Source organism: Mobula hypostoma, chromosome 5 (assembly GCF_963921235.1).
Source record: "Mobula hypostoma chromosome 5, sMobHyp1.1, whole genome shotgun sequence".
NCBI lineage: Eukaryota > Metazoa > Chordata > Chondrichthyes > Myliobatiformes > Myliobatidae > Mobula > Mobula hypostoma.
In genome coordinates, this window is record NC_086101.1 from 89567511 (window position 1) to 89591378 (window position 23868).

Consider the following 23868-nt stretch of genomic DNA (forward strand, 5'->3'; position numbering starts at 1 on the left):
GTCATATAATGATATTTTAAGACCATGTATATTTTTACAATATTATTATTCTATATTATGATTTAGCATTGATAAACTGTTATTAATAAAGGTGATATTCTTATGATTTAACTAACCTGTAAAAATAGTTTATATAATATGTGCAATACATTGGTTGGGGTATCACAGCAAATATCTTTGCAAATTTGCAAACCTATCCTCCACATTTCAAAATTATTAATTATTATTTTATAATGACATTGGCCATCAGGAGAGAGGTCATTTCAAATTTCAGTTTGATATAGTGCCCATCCCATCCTGAATATTCCTTGAGTGGTGTAGTTATTGGAAAGTAAGGATGAAAGTCTATCTATACTGTTCTATACAGAACAGTAAATGAACTAGGAAAAGTAGCAAAAGGTGATATATTTAATTTATTTTCAAAAACAGTACTTCACAGAAAGCTTTGTGCTCAAAAAATTCAATTTAGTGAATCTACCCTGGAGTATTTCTTCTGGATAAAGTAAATTGAAATACATTTGATTTAATTGTTAATATCATTTTTTTTGTAAAGTTGTAGAGAGAAGACCTTTAGTCCAAATACCAATCAATACTGATGAAATTCCAATATCCCTGAATCACATCTGTTGACAAAAACCATCTTCTGGAAAACTATTCAGGCAATCTGTTCCACACACTTGCCACCATCTCACTAAAACATTTCCTGCATATCCTGTTTCACCTTGTGGTATTTTACCTGTCAGTACCACTGTTCTCTACAAATGCTGCAGAAAATAGTTAAATCATTTAGAAACAAGAGAAAGTCTGCAGATGCTGGAAATCCGAGCAACACACACAAAATGCCAAAACCCTTCGGCAGAACCCAAAACGTCGAATGCACTTTTTTCCATGGATGCTGCCTGGCCTGCTGAGTTCCTCCAGCATTTTCTGTGTTGATCTAAATCATTTAGATCCAGTTGGTTCAAATTGTTCAGAATTTAGTTATTTTATTACATCTCACTCACAAGAAAAAAAAGACACTATTTAATACTTCCTCATTCTCTTAAGTAACACAATCTGCTAGAAGAATGAACCAGATAGCGCAACATCAGTGGCATCTGCTATCTCGTGTCTTCAATCTCTTAAAACCAGAGATCGACAGTTTAGCTCTTCTATGCATCCCCTGAAATACAGTATAATTATTCTTTTGTTGTTGTTACATGTACATTGCTTTTTTTAACATGGGATTTAACAAATTGTGATCCTATGTAAAAACATTCCAAGATGGCAGAAGTCCAGCTCATTAACAGAGGTTTGAAACTCCCTGCTGCATTCAGCCCATTGGAAACAATCCCTCTGAATTTATTTGTGATAATTCTTGCTGAAGTTTGGACAGTGTTTACTTTTTCAATATCATGAGATCCAATTGCTAAAGTTTTGTTCTGTAATCTTACTATTATTCAGTTAACACCTGCTAAAGCTACCTAAGCTTTCTCCGGCTTCCAAACTTCCTGTCCATTCTCCGTTATTATATTACCTGCATCAACCTCTGATCAGCCAAATCCTGCAGCTGCCTTAAAAGTAAATTATCAATGCTCTATCAACCAGTTTATAGTGTCAAAATCAATTTGAATTTGATAAACATTGATATTTACCTGTGGAAACAATAACCGTGCTTCAACGCCAATATGACAAAGGAAGTTATTGTAGATTTCAGGAAGGGGAAGTCAAGAGAACACATACCAGTCCTTACTGAGGGGTCAGCAGTGGAAAGGTGAGAAGCTTCGAGTTTTAGGGCATCAGCATTTCAGAGGATCTATCATATGCCCAACATATTGGATGCAATCACTAAAATGCACACTAGTGGTTATAATTTATTAGGAAATTGAGGAGATTTGGCATGTCACTTGAGCAAATTTCTACAGACGTTTAGTGGGAAGCATTCTGACTGGTTGCATCACTGCTTGGCATAGAGACTGTAAATGCACAGGAATGAAAAAGAAAGATTTACAGACTCATCTAGCGTCATCATGGACATTAGCCTCCCTACAATCAAAGGCCTCTTCAAAAAGTGGTCCCTGAACAGGCGGCTTCCATCATTAAACCCATCTTTGGGGAGTTGCTACAGGAGCCTAAAGATGCTTTTAATGCTTTAGGAACAACCTCTTCCCACCTGCCATCAAAATTTGAATGCTCCATGAACCCACAAACACTACTCTTCGAACTTCCTGTCATTTTGAACTGCTTATTTATTTATATTTCTTATTGCAATTCACAAGTTTATGTATTGTCACAAAACAGCAAATTTTACCACATACGTCAATACTAATAAGACTGATTCAGATTCCTCTAATCTGGTATCGGCAGCCAATTTGGACATATTTGGTGCAATGTGTTCTATGAATCATTTATATTCTAAGTTCAAAGTAAATTTGTTATCAAAGTACATACTGTATATGTGACCATATAGTACCCTGAGATCCATTTTCTTGCAGGTGTTCATAGCAGATACTGAGAAACATAATAGAATCAATGAAAAGCTACTCACAAAGATAGGCAAACAGTCAATGCACAAATAATGACACATTGTGCAGATACAAAAAGAAAAACGAAACAATAACAAATAAATAAAACCTATTGAATGGTGAAAAACCTCGATAGAGTGGACCTGGAGAGGATGCTTCCTATGATGGGAGAGTCTAAAACCAGAGTATACTGTATCAGAATAGAGCAGTGTCCTAATAGAATGAGATGGAGTAATTTACTTAGCCAAAGAGTGGTGAATCTGTGGAATTCTTAGCCACAGGCAGCTCCGGAATCTGTGTATATTTAAGGCAGAGGTTGATAGATTTTTGATTGGTCAGGGCATGAAGGGATACAGGGAGAATGCAGGTGACTCGGGCTGGGAGGAAAAATGGATCAGCCATGACGAAATGGCAGAGTAGACTCAATAGGTCAAATGACCCAATTCTGCTCCTACGTCTTATGGTCTTAAGTAAATAATATTGAGAACGAGTTGTAGAGTTGTTGAAATTGTGTCTTTCTATTGCGCAATCAGCTAAGTATTGGAGTGAGTGAAGTTATCCATTCTGGTTCAGTAGCCTATAGTCTGAGGGATAATAACTGCTCCTGGGCCTGGCAGCGTGGGAGCCAAGGCTCCTGGGCCTACTTCTCCATGGCAGCAGCAAGAAGGGAGCATGACCCCTGGATGGTGGATACTGCTGTCCTGTAACTGTGCTCTTTGCTGATGTGCTCAGCGGTGGGATGGACTTTACCTGTGATGCACTGGGCTGCACCCACTACACTTTTGCAGGCATGTGCTAACCAACTGGTGGGAATATTCAAGTACACCTTCAATCCCTCACTGCAGCAATCGGAGGTTCCTACCCGCTTCAAAAGGGTGACAATCATACCAGTGCCCCCGGAGAGCATAGTGAGCTGTCTCAATGACTATCATCCAGTTGCATGCCCATCTACTGTGATGAAGTGGTTTGAGAGGATGGCCAACTCCTGCCTAAGCACAGACCTGGACCTGCTCTAATTTGCCTGTTACCACAATAGGTCTACAGCAGATGCACTCTCAGTGGCTCTCCACTCGGATCACCTGGACAATCACAGTACCTACGTCAGGCTGCTGTTTGTTGATTACAGCTCGGAATTCAACAAAATCATACACTCATTTCAAATCAACGAGCTCCAAAATATGGGGCTCTGTACCTCCCTCTGCAACTATATCCTTGATTTCCTCACTGGGAGACCACAGTCAGTGTGGGTTGGAAATAATACCTCCTCCTCCATCATAATCAACACTAGAGAATCTCAAAGATGCATGCTTAGCCCACTGCTCCACTCTCTCTACACCCACAACGTGTGTTAGGCACAGCGTTGTAGCATAGCAGTTAGCTTGACGCTGTTACAGCTTGACTTCAGTTTGGGTGTCCTTTGTTCGAAATGTTGTATATTCTTCCCATCAGTGCATGTGTTTCCTCTGGGTGCTCCAGTTTCCTCCCATAATTCAAAAATTTACCAGTGAGCAGATTAATTGAGGGCCCTGTGTTGCACTGTATTTCTAAATAAGATAAAATAACAAAAAATAAAGTTTGCTGATGACACAACTATTGGTTGCAGAATTTGAGATGGTGACAAGGAGGCATACAGGAGTGAGATAGATCAAAAACAACAGGAATTCTGCAGATGCTGGAAATTCAAGCAACACACATCAAAGTTGCTTGTGAACGCAGCAGGCCAGGCAGCATCTCTAGGAAGAGGTACAGTCGACGTTTCAGGCCGAGACCCTTCGCCAGGGTGTTAGTCCTGACGAAGGGTCTCGGCCTGAAACGTCGACTGTACCTCTTCCTAGAGATGCTGCCTGGCCTGCTGCGTTCACAAGCAGCTTTGATATGTGCTGCGTGAGATAGAACATCTACTTGAGTGGTGTCGCAACAACAACCTCGCACTCAATGTCAGTAAGAACAAAGCATTGATTGTGGACATCTAGAAGAGGAAGTCAAGGGAACACACGCCAGTCCTCAAAGGAATCATCAGTGGAAAGGGTGAGCAGTTTCTAGTTCCTGCATGTCAAAATCTCTGAAGATCTGACCTTAACAGTGCATATTATAACCATTACAAAGAAGATATGACAGCGGCTAAATTGCATTGGGAGTTTCAAGAGACTTGCTATATCAAAGACTGTCGCAAATGTTTACAGATATGCTGTGGAGAGCGTTCTAACTGGTTACATTGCCATCTTGTATGGAGGGGCCCCACACAGAATCATAAAAAAGTACAGGAAGTTGTAAACTCAGCCATTTTCATCACAGGCACTAGCTTCTCCAGCATGAAGGACACCTTCAAAAGGCAGTGCACCATTAGAGACCCTTACAAGGAAATGTAGACATTTTGTCTTACTTTTTGATTCTCTATTAGTAATATTAAGTGATAAAATTTTTACTTTATCAAACTTCATTTGAAGTTGAATATCATAGATAGTTGGAAGCATTTAAAGTACTTAAGTGCCTTTTTTAGCGGAAAATATTTGGGGCATGACCCTGTGGTCAATTCTTTCCGACCTTTTTATAGATAGGCTTGTTCTTGTCCATCCATGTGACATATCACGTAGTCCTACCCCCAATCAGAATCAGATTAACATTTACCAGCAGGGAATCTGCAAAAGGGAATGCTATTCTTTATCTATGCTTCAGAATTGAACAAGAATGGTGTGATACAAGCAGCAACATCTGTACCTTTTTCTTTCATAATGAGCGACTGACTTTTATTACCGTTGTTCAGACTCTATAGGTCTGGCATTTGCTTGAGAGGAAGGTTGATTGGGAAGGGAGATTATGTGCAGGGAGGAGATTAGAGGCATAGCCTTGATGGAATACAAGGTTCACAAAGAAGATGTTTGGGTTATATCATACATTGTGGGAACCTTACTGTCTGCGGAAGTGCTTGATAGAGGAAATCATTCTGTATTCCCCAGGAACAAGCAGTGCACGCAAGTCATCGACCCCTTAAATATGACCCTTTTGCCATATTCAGAAGATTAAACCAAAATAAATCTCTTAATGTGCAAGTGTGCTGCATCCTTAAAATAATTTATTGACCTGCTTGTATTCTGAGAATGGGTTGGTTAAACATTTCTTAACGTACTTTTACTAAAACTTGCCTGCTGATTGAAACACATATTAAGATGTTTTCTTCATCTTTCCTAACCTTCTGAGCTTAGAGATGGATTGAAACCTGGCTATGTTTAGCTTTGATGTCAATTCCAATCAACTGCATAAACTTTCAGGACATTGGGCAAAATCTTGCTTGAAATGAGCTTAGCCACTGCAATCAGAGATGGCCTTTGGACATTACAGGCACATTCCCCTTATCAGCCACAGCAACAACACTTGAGTTGTCATGGAGAAGACAAAAGCAGTAAGGAAATGGGAGGCAGCTTCATTTAAATGATCAAACAAATACTGGTCAATGACATGTGTCAAGGGATGGATGCTGTATATTGGGAAACATAGCTGGAAGTTTGCCACATGCATTATAAGAAAACCCTAAATGGAGGGGATACAATGCTCTGCTGAAAAAAGTATCATGGTCTCAGAACGTGTCAGAGTGATCTGCAAGCCATTGTTCACACCTGAACAGTGAGAGCATCACAGAAACAACAGGAATTCTGCAGATACTGGAATTTTAAGCAACACACATCAAACTTGCTGGTGAACGTAGCAGGCCAGGTAACATCTCTAGGAAGAGGACTCCTGACGAAGGGTCTCGGCCTGAAACGTTGACTGTACCTCTTCCTAGAGAAGTTACCTGGCCTGCTGCGTTCACCAGCAACTTTGATGTGTGTTGTTAGCATCACAGAAGATGTTTTCGATGCACAGCTCTGAGTTCTCTAAGTGAGGTGCCACTCATTGGGAAATACTGCTGATGCAGTTAGAATATTTTTAAAAATCCGAGCAACAATTTATTCATATGTGTTATTTAGTACATATGATTTTCACATCAGGATGTGAGAAATTGTTGTGCACCAGCTGGTCTCTCTGGCTGATTATCGGTAAACTGAGTTACAGTCGAAGATTGTTGTTGCAGAATGCAATGTTGGTCTTCTTCTTCCAGTTATACTTTTGCTAGTTCAGAATTAACAAGATTTTTGCAATTGGAAAAGTAAACAGAAAATGTTGGACATACATAGCAGGTCAGGCAGCATCTGTTGAGAGAAAAACAAGAGTTCAAGTTTAAGTTTGCTGACATTTCAGCCCCCTGTTTTCATGAACAATCTCAAACATTAACACTGCCTGATCTGCTCAGTATTTCCATTGTGTATTTTCATTTGCTGAGTATTTTCATTTCCTCTTTAAGACTCTGTATAGCAAACTTGGGCCTGGAAGTAAAGAAACAACCATTGTTTCATGTAGTGTTGCAGAGTGTTTGTATCTGTGACAGTTTAAAGTGGCAGTGGCATGAACAAGTTTGAAATAATTTTCAACACATTCTGTCGATGAGTACATCTACCTTTACTGTTGATTTTTTTTTATTCCAGTGCGTCAGAGTCTTTGAATTACCTGTAAATGAATACTGTACCATTTGATCATACTGTTTCCATTGGGACAGAATTTTAGCACCTTATCTAATGAATAATAAACCAATCAACACTGAAGTTATGTGTTGAGTGAACAGTATCTTAAGTATGCCCCATAAGCATACTGTTAGGATGCATACTGTGCACAAAGTATGAAGATGGGGACACTGAGCCGTGCCTGAGCATTTGGTTTGCATTCCAAGTGTTGGCCTGAAGGGAAAAGCAAAACTGTCAAAGACAGTTGTGGGTTCCTTGCAGATGTATGTACAGACGCATTATAACGTGGAATTTAGAAAGGGTTTTGGAATTAAACTACTTTGTATTGGCTTTGGTGAAAAAGGCAGCAATAAAGACGCATAAGTATTAGAGAACAGATTTATTTGTAATTTTTTTGATTTTTTTAAAATGGAGATACAGCAGGGAATAGGAACTTCGAGCCATGCTCCCCATCAACCGTAGCCTAGTCACAGGGTAATTTACAATGACCAACTAACCTACCATTTGGTAGGTCTTTGGAGTGTGGGAGCAAACCAGAGTACCTGGAGTAAGCCCATGCTGTCACAGGGACAATATACTAACTCCTTACAGAGAGTAGCAGGAAATGGAGAATAAGAAACTACAAGAGAAAACTAGAACTGGTTAGTGTGCTTGATAGCTGATAAATCCTAAGGATCTAATGATCTACATCCCAGAGTTTTGAAAGAAGTAGCTATTCAAGATAATGCATGTGCTGGTTATCAGCTTCCAAAATTTCGTTGGAGTGGTTCCTTTATATTAAAGGTCAGTGAATATAACCCCACTATTTCAGAAAGGAAAAAAAAAAGAAAACCATTAACTTGTTACATTGATATTAGTAGTAGGGGAAATTCTGGAATCTGTAATGAGTCTGGTTCCAAGGATGGTGGGTTTCCTGTATGAGGAGAAATTGTGTAGTTGAGGCTTGTATGCTCTGGAGTTTGGAAGAGTGAGAGAAGATTGCATTGAAGTTTATATAATCCTTACATGACTTGAAGCGTGAGTGCAGAGATGTTGTTTTCCCAGCTGAAGACTTAAGAATCAAGTGCCAGAAGAAAGAGTTAAAAATTTAGTACTGGGTTGATGAGAAATGTCTCTGCTCAGCATATGGCTTTCTTCAGACAGTCTTTACCCTGGAAGGCTGTGGAGTTTCCTGATATGAACAGAATCTTTCTTTCTTTCTTTCTTTTTAAATCTTTTTATTGAGTAAGTATACAAAAAAGGTAAGCCATATAAACATTAATACAATGTTAAAGTATAATAAAATTCCAAAAGATAACAATACCAAAAAGAAAATACTACAAACAATGTAATTTAAGCATAAGAAACCAAAATAACATAATAGTATACTAGATTTTATATATATCAATGGAAAAAAAGAAAAAAAAAACCCAAAAAAAAAACCCACCGTGCAACTAACTAAAAGCAAAGCAAAGCAATGGGCTAACTTGAAACCAAACAGAGTTAAACTTAAAATCACGTCCTCAATCCCGACCTCCATTAAAACAGTGAAAAAAAAACAAGAAGGGTAAATATTACATTAAATGAAAATATCGAATAAAAGGTCCCCAAATCTGTTCAAATTTAAATGAAGAATCATGAAGGTTACTTCTAATTTTCTCCAGATTCAAACATAAAATCGTCTGAGAAAACCAAAAAAAGGTAGTTGGAGCATTAAGCTCTTTCCAATGTTGTAAAATACATCTTTTCGCCATTAAAGTAAGAAATGCAATCATTCTACGGGCTGAAGGGGAAAGATTACTAGAAATTTTAGGTAGTCCAAAGATAGCAGTAATAGGGTGAGGAGAGATATCTATATTTAATACCTTAGAAATAATATTGAAAATATCTCTCCAAAAAGTTTCCAAAGTAGGGCAAGACCAAAACATATGAGTTAAAGAGGCTATCTGCCCCGAACATCTATCACAGAAAGGATTAATATGCGAGTAAAAACGCGCTAACTTATCTTTGGACATATGTGCTCTATGCACCACTTTAAATTGAATTAGGGAATGTTTAGCACAAATAGAGGAAGTATTAACTAATTGTAAAATCTGCCCCCAATCATCCACAGAAATGGTAAGCCCCAATTCCTGTTCCCAATCTACCCTAATCTTAACAAATGGAGCTTTCCTGAGTTTCATAATAATATTATAAATCATAGCCGATGCACCTTTCTGACATGGATTAAGGTTAATTATCGAATCTAAAATATATATAGGAGGAAGCATTGGAAAGGAAGGAAGTATAGTACTTAGAAAATTTCTAACTTGTAAATATCTAAAAAAATGTATTCTTGATAGGTTATATTTATTAGATAATTGTTCAAAAGACATAAGGGAACCATCTAAAAATAAATCCAAAAACCGTAAAATACCCTTAGTCTTCCAAGTTTGAAAAGCGCGATCCGTAAAAGAGGGAGGAAAAAATATGTTACCTAAAATAGGAATCGCTAACCCGAATTGATTAAGATCAAAAAATTTTCTGAATTGAAACCAAATACGCAAAGCATATTTAACGATCGGGTTAGAGACCTGCTTAAGGCGTTTCGAATCAAAAGGAAGAGATGAACCTAAAATAGAACCAAGTGTATAACCCTGAACAGATTGTAATTCCAATGCTACCCATTTAGGAATAGATAGTATATCCCGGTCAAGTAACCAAAATTTCATATGTCGAATATTAATAGCCCAATAATAAAATCTAAAGTTAGGTAATGCTAAACCTCCATCTCTCTTAGCTTTCTGTAAATGTATTTTACCCAGTCTCGGATTCTTATTCTGCCAAATAAATGAAGAAATTTTAGAGTCGACTTTATCAAAAAAAGATTTAGGAACGAAAATTGGTAATGCCTGAAACACATATAAAAATTTTGGCAAAAAAAACATCTTAACTGCATTAATACGACCAATCAAAGTTAAATATAAAGGAAACCATTTAGATGAAAGTTGAGTAATATGGTCTATTAATGGTAAAAAGTTAGTCTTAAATAAATCTTTATGTTTACAAGTAATTTTAATCCCAAGATATGAAAGGTAATTATTAATCAATTTAAATGGAAATTTATAATATAAGGGAAGATGTTTATTAATCGGAAAAAGTTCACTCTTACTAAGATTTAATTTATAACCTGAGAAAAGACCAAATTGTGCTAATAACTCTAAAACAGCAGGAATAGATCTCTCAGGATTAGAAATATATAAAAGTAAATCATCAGCATAGAGTGATAATTTATGGGACTTTAATCCCCGAGTTATCCCAGTAATATTTGAAGATTCTCGAATAGCAATTGCAAGAGGTTCTAATGCAATATCAAATAATAGGGGACTAAGAGGACAGCCTTGTCGAGTACCACGAAAGAGAGGAAAAAAAGGTGAGTTTAAAGAGTTAGTACGAACAGAATCAAGTGAAATGAAGTTAGTGCAGGAAAATAGGACTCATGTTGAAAAGCATCAATGACTTGGATGAATAGTGGACTAGACTTTAGGGCCGAATTAACCTCAGCGTAGTATATTGTGACAGATACATACTATAATAACAAATTTACTCTGAACTTGGCTCCTATTTGTTTTGTCTTCTGGGGAAAAGTGGATTTAAAAGGAGTGATCTAGCAATGACAGGATTTGTGATTATAGATAATGAATTGTACAGACAGTTAAAAAAAAAACTAGTTACAGGATATCTATAGAATATCACCTACAACTTCTAATTACGCCTCAGCTAACTAGATAGTACATTCCACAGCAGAGTATGATATTTGAGAGAATTGTGCTTTCTTGTACAATGAAAATTAAAAAATAAGTAACAAACCTGACAAACACCTGAGACAAGTTGCTGCAAAATGTTACTTTCTGATCCTGAGTGGTAATCAAAAATTCAGATCATTGATATAGTTTTGATAGGAAGACTTTGCGTAGGTTATCAGACTGCCCAGATTGCTCATGTTGGTAAGATCAACGTCATTTTCAGTGTGTGGAATAGTTGATGTAGGGAATTGCATCAGAATTAAATTAGACCATGATGGTCTAGTACTAGGTAATGAATCGGGTCAGGTCACAGATCTCTCAGTGGGTGAGCATCTGGGGGACAGTGACCACCGCTTCCTGGCCTTTAGCATTGTCATGGAAAAGGATAGAATCAGAGAGGACAGGAACATTTTTAATTGAGGAAGGGCAAATTATGAGCCTGTAAGGCTAGAACTTGTGGGTGTGAATTGGGATGATTTATTTGCAGGGAAATGTACTATGGACATGTGGTCGATGTTTAGAGATCTCTTGCAAGATGTTAGGGATAAATTCGTCCCGGTGAGGAAGATAGAGAATGGTAAGGTGAAGGAACCATGGGTGACAAGTGAGGTGGAAAATCTAGTCAGGGGGAAGAAGGCAGCATACATGAGGTTGAGGAAGCAAGGATCAGATGTGTCTATTGAAGAATATAGGGAAGCAAGAAAAGAGCTTAAGAAGGGGCGAGAAGAGCAAGAAGGGAGCATGAGAAGGCCTTGGTGAGTAGCGTAAAGGAAAACCCCAAGGCATTCTTCAATTATGTGAAGAAAAAAAGGATGACAGGTGTGAAGGTAGGACCGCTTAGAGATAAAGGTGGGAAGATGTGCCTGGAGGCTGTGGAAGTGAGCGGGGTCCTCAATGAATACTTCTCTTCGGTATTCACCAATGAGAGGCAACTTGATGATGGTGAGGACAATATTTGTGAGGTTGATGTTCTGGAGCATGTTGATATTAAGGGAGAGAAGGTGCTGGAGTTGTTAAAATACATTAGGACAGATAAGTCCCTGCGGCCTGATGGAATATTCCCCAGGCTGCTCCACGAGGCGACAGAAGAGATTGCTGAGCCTCTGGCTGGGATCTTTATGTCCTCGTTGTCCACGGGAATGGTACCAGAGGATTGGAGGGAGGCGAATGTTGTCCCCTTGTTCAAAAAAGGTAGTAGGGATAGTCTGGGTAATTATAGACCAGTGAGCCTTACATCTGTGGTGGGAAAGCTGCTGGAAAAGATTCTCAGAGATAGGATCTCTGGGCATTTCGAGAATCATGGTCTGATCAGGGACAGTCAGCATGGCTTTGTGAAGGGCAGATCGTATCTAACAAGCCTGATAGAGTTCTTTGAGGAGGTGACCAGGCGTATAGATGAGGGTAGTGCAGTGGATGTGATCTACATGGATTTTAGCAAGGCATTTGACAAGGTTCTACACGGTAGGCTTATTCAGAAAGTCAGAAGGCATGGGATCCAGGGAAGTTTGGCCAGGTGGATTCAGAATTGGCTTGCCTGCAGAAAGCAGAGGGTGGTGGTGGAGGGAGTACATTCAGACTGGAGGATTGTGACTAGTGGTGTCCCACAAGGATCTGTTCTGGGACCTCTACTTTTCATGATTTTTATTAACGACCTGGATGTGGGGGTAGAAGGGTGGGTTGGCAAGTTTGCAGACGACATAAAGGTTGGTGGTGTTGTAGATAGTGTAGAGGATTATCGAAGTTTGCAGAGAGACATTGATAGCATGCTGACGTGGGCTGAGAAGTGGCAGATGGAGTTCAACCCAGAGAAGTATGAGGTGGTACACTTTGGAAGGACAAACTCCAAGGCAGAGCACAAAGTAAATGGCAGAATACTTGGTCGTGTGGAGGAGCAGAGGGATCTGGGGTACATGTCCACAGATCCCCAAAAGTTGCCTCACAGGTAGATAGGGTAGTTAAGAAAGCTTATGGGGTGTTAGCTTTCATAAGTCAAGGGGTAGAGTTTAAGAGTCGTGATGTAATGATGCAGCTCGATAAAACTCTGGTTAGGCCACACTTGGAGTACTATGCCCAGTTCTGGTTGCCTCACTATAGGAAGGATGTGGAAGCATTGGAAAGGGTACAGAGGAGATTTACCAGAATGCTGCCTGGTTTAGAGAGTATGGATTATGATCAGTGATTAAGGGACTAGGGCTTTACTCTTTGGAGAGAAGGAGGATGAGAGGAGACATGATAGAGGTGTACAAGATAATAAGAGGAATAGATGGAGTGGATAGCCAGTGCCTCTTCCCCAGGGCACCACTGCTCAATAAAAGAGGACATGGCTTTAAGGTAAGGGGTGGGAAGTTCAAGGGGGATATTAGAGGAAGGTTTTTTACTCAGAGAGTGGTTGGTGCGTGGAATGCACTGCCTGAGTCAGTGGTGGAGGCAGATACACTGGTGAAGTTTAAGAGACTACTAGACAGGTATATGGAGGAATTTAAGGTGGGGTGTTATATGGGAGGCAGGGTTTGAGGGTCGGCACAACATTGTGGGCCGAAGGGCCTGTAATGTGCTGTACTATTATATGTTCTATGTTCCATGAGGCCAAGTTTAGAGTATTGTGTGCAGTCTGGTCACTCACCTACAGGAAAGTTATCAGTAAGTTTGAAAAAATGCAGAGAAATTTTACAAGGACGTTGCCAGGATTTGGGGACCTGAATAAGACAATAAGACCATAAGACAAAGTAGCAGAAGTTGGACATTCGGCCCACTGAGTCTGCTCCGCCACTTTATCATGAGCTGATCCATTCTCCCATTTAGTCCGACTCCCCTGACTTCTCACCATAACCTTTGATGCCCTGGCTACTCAGATACCTATCAACCTCTGCCTTAAATACACCCAATGAAGTGGCCTCCACTGCTGCCCGTGGCAACAAATTCCATAGATTTACCACCCTCTGACTAAAAAAATTTCTTTGCATTTCTATTCTGTATGGGCGCCCTTCAATCCTTAAGTCATGCCCTCTCGTACTAGACTCCCTCATCACGGGAAACAACTTTGCCACATCCACTCTGTCCATGCCTTTCAACATTCGAAATGTTTCTATGAGGTCTCCCCTCATTCTTCAAAACTCCAAGGAATATAGTCCAAGAGCGGACAAACATTCCTCTTATGTTAACTCTCTCATTCCCAGAATCATTCTAGTGAATCTTCTCTGTACCCTCTCCAACGTCAGCACATCCTTTCTTAAATAAGGAGCCCAAAACTGCACACAGTACTCCAAGTGAGGTCTCACCAGTGCCTTATACAGCCTCAACATCACATCCCTGCTCCTATACTCTATTCCTCTAGAAATGAATGCCAACATTGCATTCGCCTTCTTCACCACCAACTCAACCTGAAGGTTAACCTTAAGGGTATCCTGTACGAGGACTCCCAAGTCCCGTTGCATCTCAGAACTTTGAATTCTTTCCCCATTTAAATAATAGTCTGCCCATTTATTTCTTCTGCCAAAGTGCATAACCATATACTTTCCAACATTGTATTTCATTTGCCACTTCTTTGCCCATTCTTCCAATCTATCCAAGTCTCTCTGCAGACTCTCTGTTTCCTCAGCACTACCGGCCCCTCCACCTATCTTCGTATCGTCAGCAAAGTTAGCCACAAAGCCATCTATTCCATAATCCAAATCATTGATGTACAATGTAAAAAGAAGTGGCCCCAAAACGGACCCCTGTGGAACACCACTGGTAACTGGCAGCCAACCAGAATAGGATCCCTTTATTCCCACTCTCTGTTTCCTGTCAATCAGCCAACGCTCTATCCATGTATGTAACTTTCCCGTAATTCCATGGGCTCTTATCTTGTTAAGTAGCCTCATGTGTGGCACCTTGTCAAAGGCCTTCTGAAAATCCAAATATACAACATCCACTGCATCTCCCTTGTCTAGCCTACTGGTAATTTCCTCAAAAAATTGTAATAGGTTTGTCAGGCAGGATTTTCCTTTAAGAAAACCATGCTGAGTTCTGCCTATCTTGTCATATGCCTCCAGGTACTCTGTAACCTCGTCCTTGACAATCGACTCCAACAACTTCCCAACCACCGATGTCAAGCTAACAGGTCTATAATTTCCTTTTTGCTTCCTTGCCCCCTTCTTAAATAGCGGGGTGACATTTGCAATCTTCCAGTCCTCCGGAACCATGCCAGAATCTATCGACTTTTGAAAGATCATTGCTAATGCCTCCACAATCTCCACAGCTACTTCCTTCAGAACACGAGGGTGCATTCCATCTGGTCCAGGAGATTTATCTACCTTTAGACTATTCAGCTTCCTGAGTACTTTCTGTGTCGTAATTGTGACTGCGCACACTTCTCTTTCCTGCCACCCTTGAGTGTCCGGTATACTGCTGATGTCTTCCTCAGTGAAGACTGATGCAAAATACTCATTCAGTTCCTTTGCCATCTCCTTATCTCCCATTATAATTTCTCCAGCATCTTTTTCTATCGGTCCTATATCTACTCTCACCTGTCTTTTACTCCTTATATACTTGAAAGAGCTTTTAGTATCCTCTTTGATATTATTTGCTAGTTTCCTTTCGTAGTTCATCTTTTCCCTCTTAATGACCTTCTTAGTTTCCTTTTGTAAGCTTTTAAAAACTTCCCAATCCTCTGGCTTCCCACTAATTTTTGCTTCCTTGTATGCCCTCTCCTTTGCTTTATCTTTGGCTTTGATTTCCCTTGTCAACCACGGTTGCATTCTTTTTCCATTCAAAAATGTCTTCTTTTTTGGAATATACCTGTCTTGCACCTTCCTCACTTCTTGCATAAACTCCAGCCACTGCTGCTCTGCCGTCTTTCCTGCCAGTGTCCCTTTCCAGTCAACTTTGGCCAGTTCCTCTCTCATGCCACTGAAATTTCCTTTACTCCACTGAAATACTGACACATCAGATTTCAGGTTCTCTTTTTCAAATTTCACAGTGAACTCAATCATGTTATGATCACAGTCTCCTCAGGGTTCCTTCACCTCAATGTCTCTAATCACCTCCGGTTCATTACACAATACCCAATCCAGTACAGCCGATCCCCTAGTGGGCTCAACAACAAGCTGTTCTAAAAAGCCATCTCGCAGACATTCTACAAATTCTCCCTCTTGAGATCCAGCGCTGACCTGACTTTCCCAATCCACTTGCATGTTAAAATCCCCCACAATTATCATAACACTGCCCTTCTGACAAGCTTTTTCTATTTCCTGTTGTAATTTGTAGTCCACATCACTGCAGCTGTTTGGAGGCCTATAAATAACTGCCATCAGGGTCCTTTTACCCCCGCGATTTCTTAGCTCAACCCATAAAGATTCTGCACCTTCTGATCCTATATCACCTCTTTCTAATGATTTAATATCATTTCTTACCAATAAAGCCACGCCTCCCCCTCTGCCTACCTTCCTATCCTTCCAATACGCTGTGTATCCTTGGACGTTCAGCTCCCAGAGACATGCATCCTTTAGCCACGTTTCAGTGATGGCCACAATATCATACCTGCCAATCTGTAGCTGTACGACAAGATCATCCACCTTATTCCTTATGCTGCGTGCATTTAAGTATAACACCTTAAGACCACTAATTGGGAAAGGTTGACTAGGTTGGGATTTTATTCACAGGACTGTAGGAGAATGAAGAGGGATTTGATAGATATGCAAAATTGAGGGGCATAGATGGGGTGAATGCTTTCAGGCTTTTTCCCCTCAGGTTGGGTGAGACTAGAACCAGAAATCATAGGTTTAAGGTAAAAGGTAAAATGTAAAATACTTAAGGAAAACCTGAAGGGGAACTTCTCTCAGAGGGTAGTGTAAGTGTTAAATGAGCTGTCAGTGGATATAAGTTCAATGGTAACAACTGAGAGAAGTTTTGACAAGTAAATGAGGAGATAGGTATGGAGGTCTATGGTCCGGGTGCAGGGAGATGAAACTGGGCAGAAAACCAGGCAGAGTTGAAGGGCCTGTTTCTGTCGATGACAATGGAGTGTGTGCTGAAGTCTACAATTTTGATAATCCTGTGTCTGCAATTATTAACTGCTCTCCCCCTTGCACTCGGCCATGAGTTGAAGAAACCATGTTCAATTCACATCAATATACTAGTAGAAATAAATACTTTTGTTAATTTAACTTCCAAAAATTTCACTGTCAATTTAATGAGTAAATTCTAGATTAGAACTTTCAAACCTATGTGTTTTGTTACAAATGTTAAATTCCAAGAATATTAAAACAGTATTCTGCGTAATCTTAAATGATCATGATATTTCTCAGCTTCGGTACGAGTCAGCTTTTCACAATATTGAGATTACCTATGTAGTGTCAACAGATACCATTACCCATTAAGAAAGGTCACAATATACATATTAGTTTTCCAAGTGTGAAGGTAGATTATAAAACAATGACACTAAATGAAATCAGCGCTGCAGTGATGTCTAATGCTGTTCTCGATCTGTCAAAAAGTGTAAACAGATCATGGCAATGTAGCCCTCACTGATGTTTCATATGCACTGCAAGATTTTCACAAAATTTGCACTGAATTTATTTCTGCACCTATGAGATAATCACTTCGGTATCCCATAATAGCTAACAGAACTTACTATAGCTATTGCTCACAGCAATCATTGAGTTACTGTGTCAAAGGAGAAGATGTGTTTTTCCAAGAGAAGCTTGTAGTGCTGAATGCAAAATGAACAAGTGTTCAGCAGGACAAGCAAGCATGATATCAGACCTACAGATTTCCCTGAAAGTGAATACACAAGTTGATAAGGTGGCAAAGAAGGTACAGTATATGGCATGCTTGCCTTATTAGTTGACAAATGTTTTCAAGAGTTGGGAAGTTATGTTGCAGCTTTATAAAATTCTATTTAGGCAACATCTGGAGTATTGCATACAGTTCTGGTTGCTGCATTAAAGGAAGGGTGTTGAGTCAATGGCAGAGGTGCAGGATGCTGTCTGAATTAGAGGACATGTGATTAATGAGAGGTTGGATAACCTTGGGTAGTTTTCTTTGGAGCAGTGGACACTGAGGAGAAATCTGATAGAGGTTTATAAAATTATAAGCAGACAGAGTAGACAGCCAGTATAACTTTTCCCAGGATTAAAATGTCTAATCCCGAGAGCATGCATTTAAGTGAGAGGGGGGTAAATTCAAAAGAAATGAGCAGGGCAAGTTTTTTTTTAAACACAGAACAGTGGGTGTCTGAAAATTGCTGCTTGGGAAGATGGAGCAAATGATAGAATCATACAAGAGGCTGTTAGATAGGCACTAGAAGGTGCGAAAGATAGAAGCATATTGACGTTGTGTAGGCAGAAGGGATTAGGTTGTACAGACATTTGATTATTAATACAATTAATTTGGTACAACCTCGAGTGCTGAAGGACCTGCGCCTGTGCTGTATTATTCTATGTTCAAAAAGGGAAAGTTGATAAGTGATTGGTACAAGCATTGATTTTTACAGATCAAACGTCTGATCATTTGTTTGCAATTATAAGCAATAGTAAATTTCATGTTATATAACTGAAATGTCTATACCTGTGCAATCTACCATTCCAAAATCTAATTGTGGACAATATTCAGTGATTCATCTTTGAGTCTGATTGAATACACCACAGTTGTCACTGACTTCGTCAAGACTTGTGTGGATGAGTGTGTACCTGTGAGCACATACCAGAGATACCCAAACCAAAAGCTATGGATGGACCAGGAGATTTGTAGCTTGCTGATGGTGTCAGCAAGGAGAGGCATCAGATGCAGGTAGATTTTTTTTTTTGTTACTTGTTCTTTCTTTTTGCACATTTAGAGTAATAGGGATGTCAGACAGGATACTGGAATACTCCTCTTGCAGGATGTGGGAAGGCAGGGAGAACTCCAGTGCCACTGATGACTACACCTGCAAGAAGTGCATCCAGCAGCAGCTTCTAACAGACCGTGTTAAGGAGTTGGAGCTGGAGCTGGATGAACTCTGGGTTAGTCAGGAGGCTGAGGAGTTGACAGAACAGACATACAGGGAGGTAGTTACACTCAAGGTGCAGGGCACGGGTAAATGTGTGACATTGAGAGGGGGGAAGGGAATAAGCAGCTCGTGCAGAGTACCCCAGTGGCTGTTCCCCTCAACAACAGGTATGTGGTGGATACTGTTGCGGGGGGGGGGGGTGGTGGGATTGACCTAGCAGAGGAAAGCCACAATGGTCAGGTCTCTGGCACTGAATATGCCTCCGAGTCTCAGAAGGGAAGTGGGGAGAAAGGATGAACTGCAGTGATAGGGATTCATTGATTATGGGAACAGAAAGGAAGATCTGTAGATGAGAATGAGATTCCTGAATGGTTCGTTGGATTGTGCCAGGATCAGGGGCATCTCGGATCTAGTCCACAGCATTTTTAAGTGGGAGTGTGAGCAGCTGGAAATCAAGGTCTCCATCAGTACCAGTGACTTAATAGGATAGGTGATGATGTCCTGCAAAGTGAGTTCAGGGAGCGGGATGCTAAGTTAAGGACAGGATCTCTAGGGTTGTGATCTCAGGATTTTTATTCTTATTCTGAATACGTGGAAAGTTAAGATCACCTATCACTACTTTATGAAAGAATAAAAATCAGCTTTAATATTGTTGGCATACTGTATGTTGTGAAATTTGTTATGTGAGAGCAGTACAGTGCCATACATAATGATAAAAACTTTAAAAACTGGGACTCCAATACTGTAAAGGAGCTGGATGGGAAATAGTTTATCAGATGTGTTCAGGAAACTATCCTTAATCAGTCCATAGAAATCCCAACTAGAGAGAGTGTGATACTGGATCTCCTATTAGAGAATGAGACAGGGCAGGTGACTGTGTACATACATCTGTTGATGCTTCTGGACACATCTTCAGTGATGTTCCTGGAATCATCGGGTGTTTCGGGTCTTTCAACATCATACAACCTCCTCCAGGTGACCCAGCCGGGCTGATCAGACCCCAGCTTGTGTCCAGATGGCTAGCTACTTATGACTCCATGGCTCCTCTTTTGAGCCACAGCCATCTTGAGGCCCTCTCTGCCGCATCGGTGGTACTGCGGATGGCCCTCCTCTTCCTCCCTCCCTCAATGCCCAAAATGCTGAAGGCTCTAACTAAAGAACGGGCTATGAATCCCCTACAACCAACCTCCACTGGGAGACACCTCGCTCTCCATCCAGCCTGCTGACAGTTGCTGACTAGTCCTGCGTACTTGGAGAGCTTCCTTTCAAAGGCCTCCTCCAAGCTATCTTCCCATGGGACTGTCAGCTCCAGCAGCACCACTTGCTTAGTAGACTCAGACAGTAGGACAATGTCTGGTCGCAGGGTGGTGGCTGCGATATGGTTGGGGAACTTCAGCTGCCCTTCGAGATCCACCAACAGCTGCCAGTCCCTTGCAGAGTTCACAATGCCTGCAGATGTTCTTTTGGCAGGTATTGGCTGCTCCCCAGCTCTGACAAAGGCAATGGTCTGCTTGGAGGGTCGGGACCGCTTCGCCCACTCAACTCCTGTGCTGATGGCTTCAGCGATGGTCTTCAGGACCTGATCATGTCTCCACCTGTACCGTCCCTCACCAAGTGCCCTTGCACAGCCACTGAGGATGTGCTCCAGGGTTCCTCGCTTGGAGCACAGTGGGCACTCAGATGACTCTGCCTTGCCCCATGTGTGCAGGTTTGATGGGCTTGGAAGCACATCGTACACTGCCTGGATGAGAAATGGGATGCGGTGTGGTTCGGCCTTCCAAAGATCAGCCCAGGTCACTTTCCTCTCAACTGCATTCTCCCATCTCGTCCAAGCTCCCTGTTGCTTCATTCCCACCACTGAAGTTTATGTAGGGGAACACTTTGCATCTAGAGATCACAATGCCATTAGTTTCAATATAATTATGGAGAAGGATCATTCTGATCCTCCGATTGAGATGCTAAACTAGAGACAGGCCAATTTTGATGGTTTTAGAAAGGATCTGCTAAGTGTGGATTAGGACAGGTTGTTTTCTGGCAAAGGTGTACTTGATAAGTGGGAGGCCTTCAGAAGTGAAATTTTGAGACTACAGGGTATATGTTCCTGTCAGAATAAAAGCAAGGATAACAGATTGAGGGAACCTTGGTTTTTGAGGGATACTGAGTCCCCGGTTAAGAAAAAGAAGGAGGTGCAGAGCAGGTATAGGTAGGCAGGAACAAATGAGGTTCTCAAGGAATACAAAAAATGCAAGAAAACACCCAAGAAGAAAATCAGGATGGCTAAAAGATGACATGAGGTTGCTCTAACAGACAAGGAGAAGGAGAATCCCAAGGGTTTCTACAGATATATTAAGAGCAAGAGCAAGGGACAAAACTTGTCCTTTGGAAGATCAGAGAGGTTTTCCAAATGAGAAGGGGGAGAACTTAAATTGATATTTTGCATCTGTATTTACTCAGGAGATAGACATAGAATGTATAGATGTGAGACAATGCAGCAATGAAATCATAGACCCTGTAAAAGGAGGTGTTTGCTGTCTTGAGGTAAATTAGGGTGGATAAATCCCCATACCCTGAGGTGTTCCCTCGGATGCTGTGGAAGACGAGTGCAGATATCAAAGGGGACCTGGCTCTAGCAGAGATATTTACAACATACTGAGCCATGGGTGAGGTACTGGGGATTGGAGGAGAGCTAATGTTCTGTTGTTTAAGAACGGCCCTAAGAATAAGCCAGGAAATTATAGGCTGGTGACCCTGACACCAGTAGTAGGAAGCTTATTGGAATTTATTCTAAGGGACTGGATATATAATTATTGGATAGACAGGGACTGATCAGAGGTAGTCAACATGGCTTTGTGGATGACATGTCATTTCTAACCAATCTTAGAGCTTTTTGAGGAAGTTACCAGGGAAGTTGATGAAGACAATGCAGTGGATGTTGTCCACATGGACTTTAGCAAGGCCTCTGACAAGGTCCCACGTGGAAGGTTGGTCAAGAAGGTTCAGTCACTAGGCATTCAAGATAAGGTAGTTAATTAGATTGGTTTTATGGAAGAAGCCAGATGGTAGTAGTTGGTTGCCCCTCTGACTAGTAGTGTATTGCAGGGATCGGTTTTGGATCCATTGTGGTTTGTCATCTATATCAATGATGACACCAAGATTGGGGATGTATTGGACAGTGTGGAAGGCTGTCAAAGAGTGCAGTGGGATTTGGACCTGCTGGAAAATGGACTGAAAAATGGAAGGTGGAATTTAATGCAGACAAGAGCGAGGTGTTGCAGTTTGGGAAGATCAACCAGGGCAAGTCTTTCATGGCGAGTGGCAGGGTATTGACGGGAGTGGTAGAACAGAGGAATCTGAGAACACTGATCCATTATTCCTTGAAGGTGACATCACAGATATATAGGGTTATAAATAAAGCTTTTGGCACATTGGTTTTCATAAATCAATGCATTGAGTAAACGGGTTGGGATATTATGCTGAAATTGTCTAAGACACTGGTGAGACATAATTTAGAGTATTGTGTCCAGTTTTGATCATTTACCTACCGGAAAAATGTAAATAAGATTGAATGTATGCAGAGAGAATTTACAAGGATGTCGCTGGGACTTGAGAACAATCTATAAATTTTCTGAGAACATGACTGTAGTTGGCAGAATTTCAGATGGTGGTGAGATGGCATACAGGAGCGAGACTGATCAGCTAATTGTGATATTGCAACACCAAACTTCTACTCAACAGAGTTAAGATCAAGGAATTGATTATGTACTTCAGGAAGGGGAGGGTGAGGGAACACACACCAGCTGATCATTGAGGGATCAGCAGTGGAAAGAGTGAGCAGCTCCTGGGTGCTAAGATCTCTGAAGATCTATCCTGGGCCCAACTTATTGATGCAATCACAAAGAAGGCACGGCAGCAGCTACAGTCCATTAGGAGTTTGAGGAGACTTGGTATGTCAACAAAGACACATGCAAATTTCTACAGGTCTACCATGGAGAGCATTGAACTGGTTGCATCGCTGTCTGGTATGGATGGGCCACTGCACATAATCAGAAAAAGCTGCAGAAAACTGCAAACTCATCTAACTCCATCAATGGCGCTGGTGTCTCCAGCATCTAGGACATCTTCAGAAGGCCATGCCTCAAAATACAGTGTCTGTTATTAAGATTCCCCCTCACCCAGGACATGCATTTTTCTCATTGCTACCATCAAGGATGTGGTACAGGAGCCTGAAGGCAAACATCTGCTATCAGATTTCTGAATGGACAATGAACCCATAAACACTACCTTACTAATGTTCCTTCTCTTTTTCAACTACTTATTTAATTAAAATATTTTATCTCTGTTTATTTCTTACTGTAATTTGTAGTTTTTATTATGTATTGTAGTATACTGCTGCCACAAAACATCAAATTTCATAATGCTGCAGGATAGAGCAATGCTGAAATCATGACAGAATCACTGCCAGCTGCACAAACTGTTTGTACTTGTTTTCCAAAAGATCAGTATCTACATACCTCCTCCATGTGACGAAGTCAAGGAGATTATCATGAAAGCTTATATAGACAAACACTTGAAATTCAGATCAATGGGGATATTATTCTTGTGAACTGCTTGCCTGCATGGTTGTCATTTGCAGCTCCATATGACATGCAGCCATTTGAAGTTACTGCCACAGTGTGTTCTGTGATCACACCAGTATACCGTTCTCACTATTCGAAATGTTTAAAACATCCCCCAGATCAGTGAATAACCTCGGGTTTGAGAAGGAAACAGACAACCTCAGTTGATGCAAAGTCTGGTCCTTACATCTGAAAGAATGATAGCTGTATGTAAAGGTCTCTTATAATAAAATGCTAAACAATGCGTTAGATGTCCCTTGAGTGGAAACTGTCATTATCTGAGGTGTTTAGATTAAAGTTTAGCTTTTAAATGTGCTTTCAAATCCTTGTTTCTATCCTGAATATCAGAACATCATAGTTACTGCATGCCAATTGTACACTAGCTTGATTGTGGAGAGAATCTCTTTACCACCTTTAACAGTGTCCAACGGCATTCTTCACATGTTTAGTTTTATTTAT

At 40.7% G+C, this 23868-nt stretch overlaps 1 long non-coding RNA gene across 1 annotated transcript in view; it reads right to left on the reverse strand.

The window, feature by feature from the left end:
* LOC134346233 (uncharacterized) overlaps positions 1-23868 on the reverse strand; it is a 55518-nt gene that overhangs the window by 321 nt on the left and 31329 nt on the right. The gene's annotated exons all lie outside the window — the stretch shown is intronic.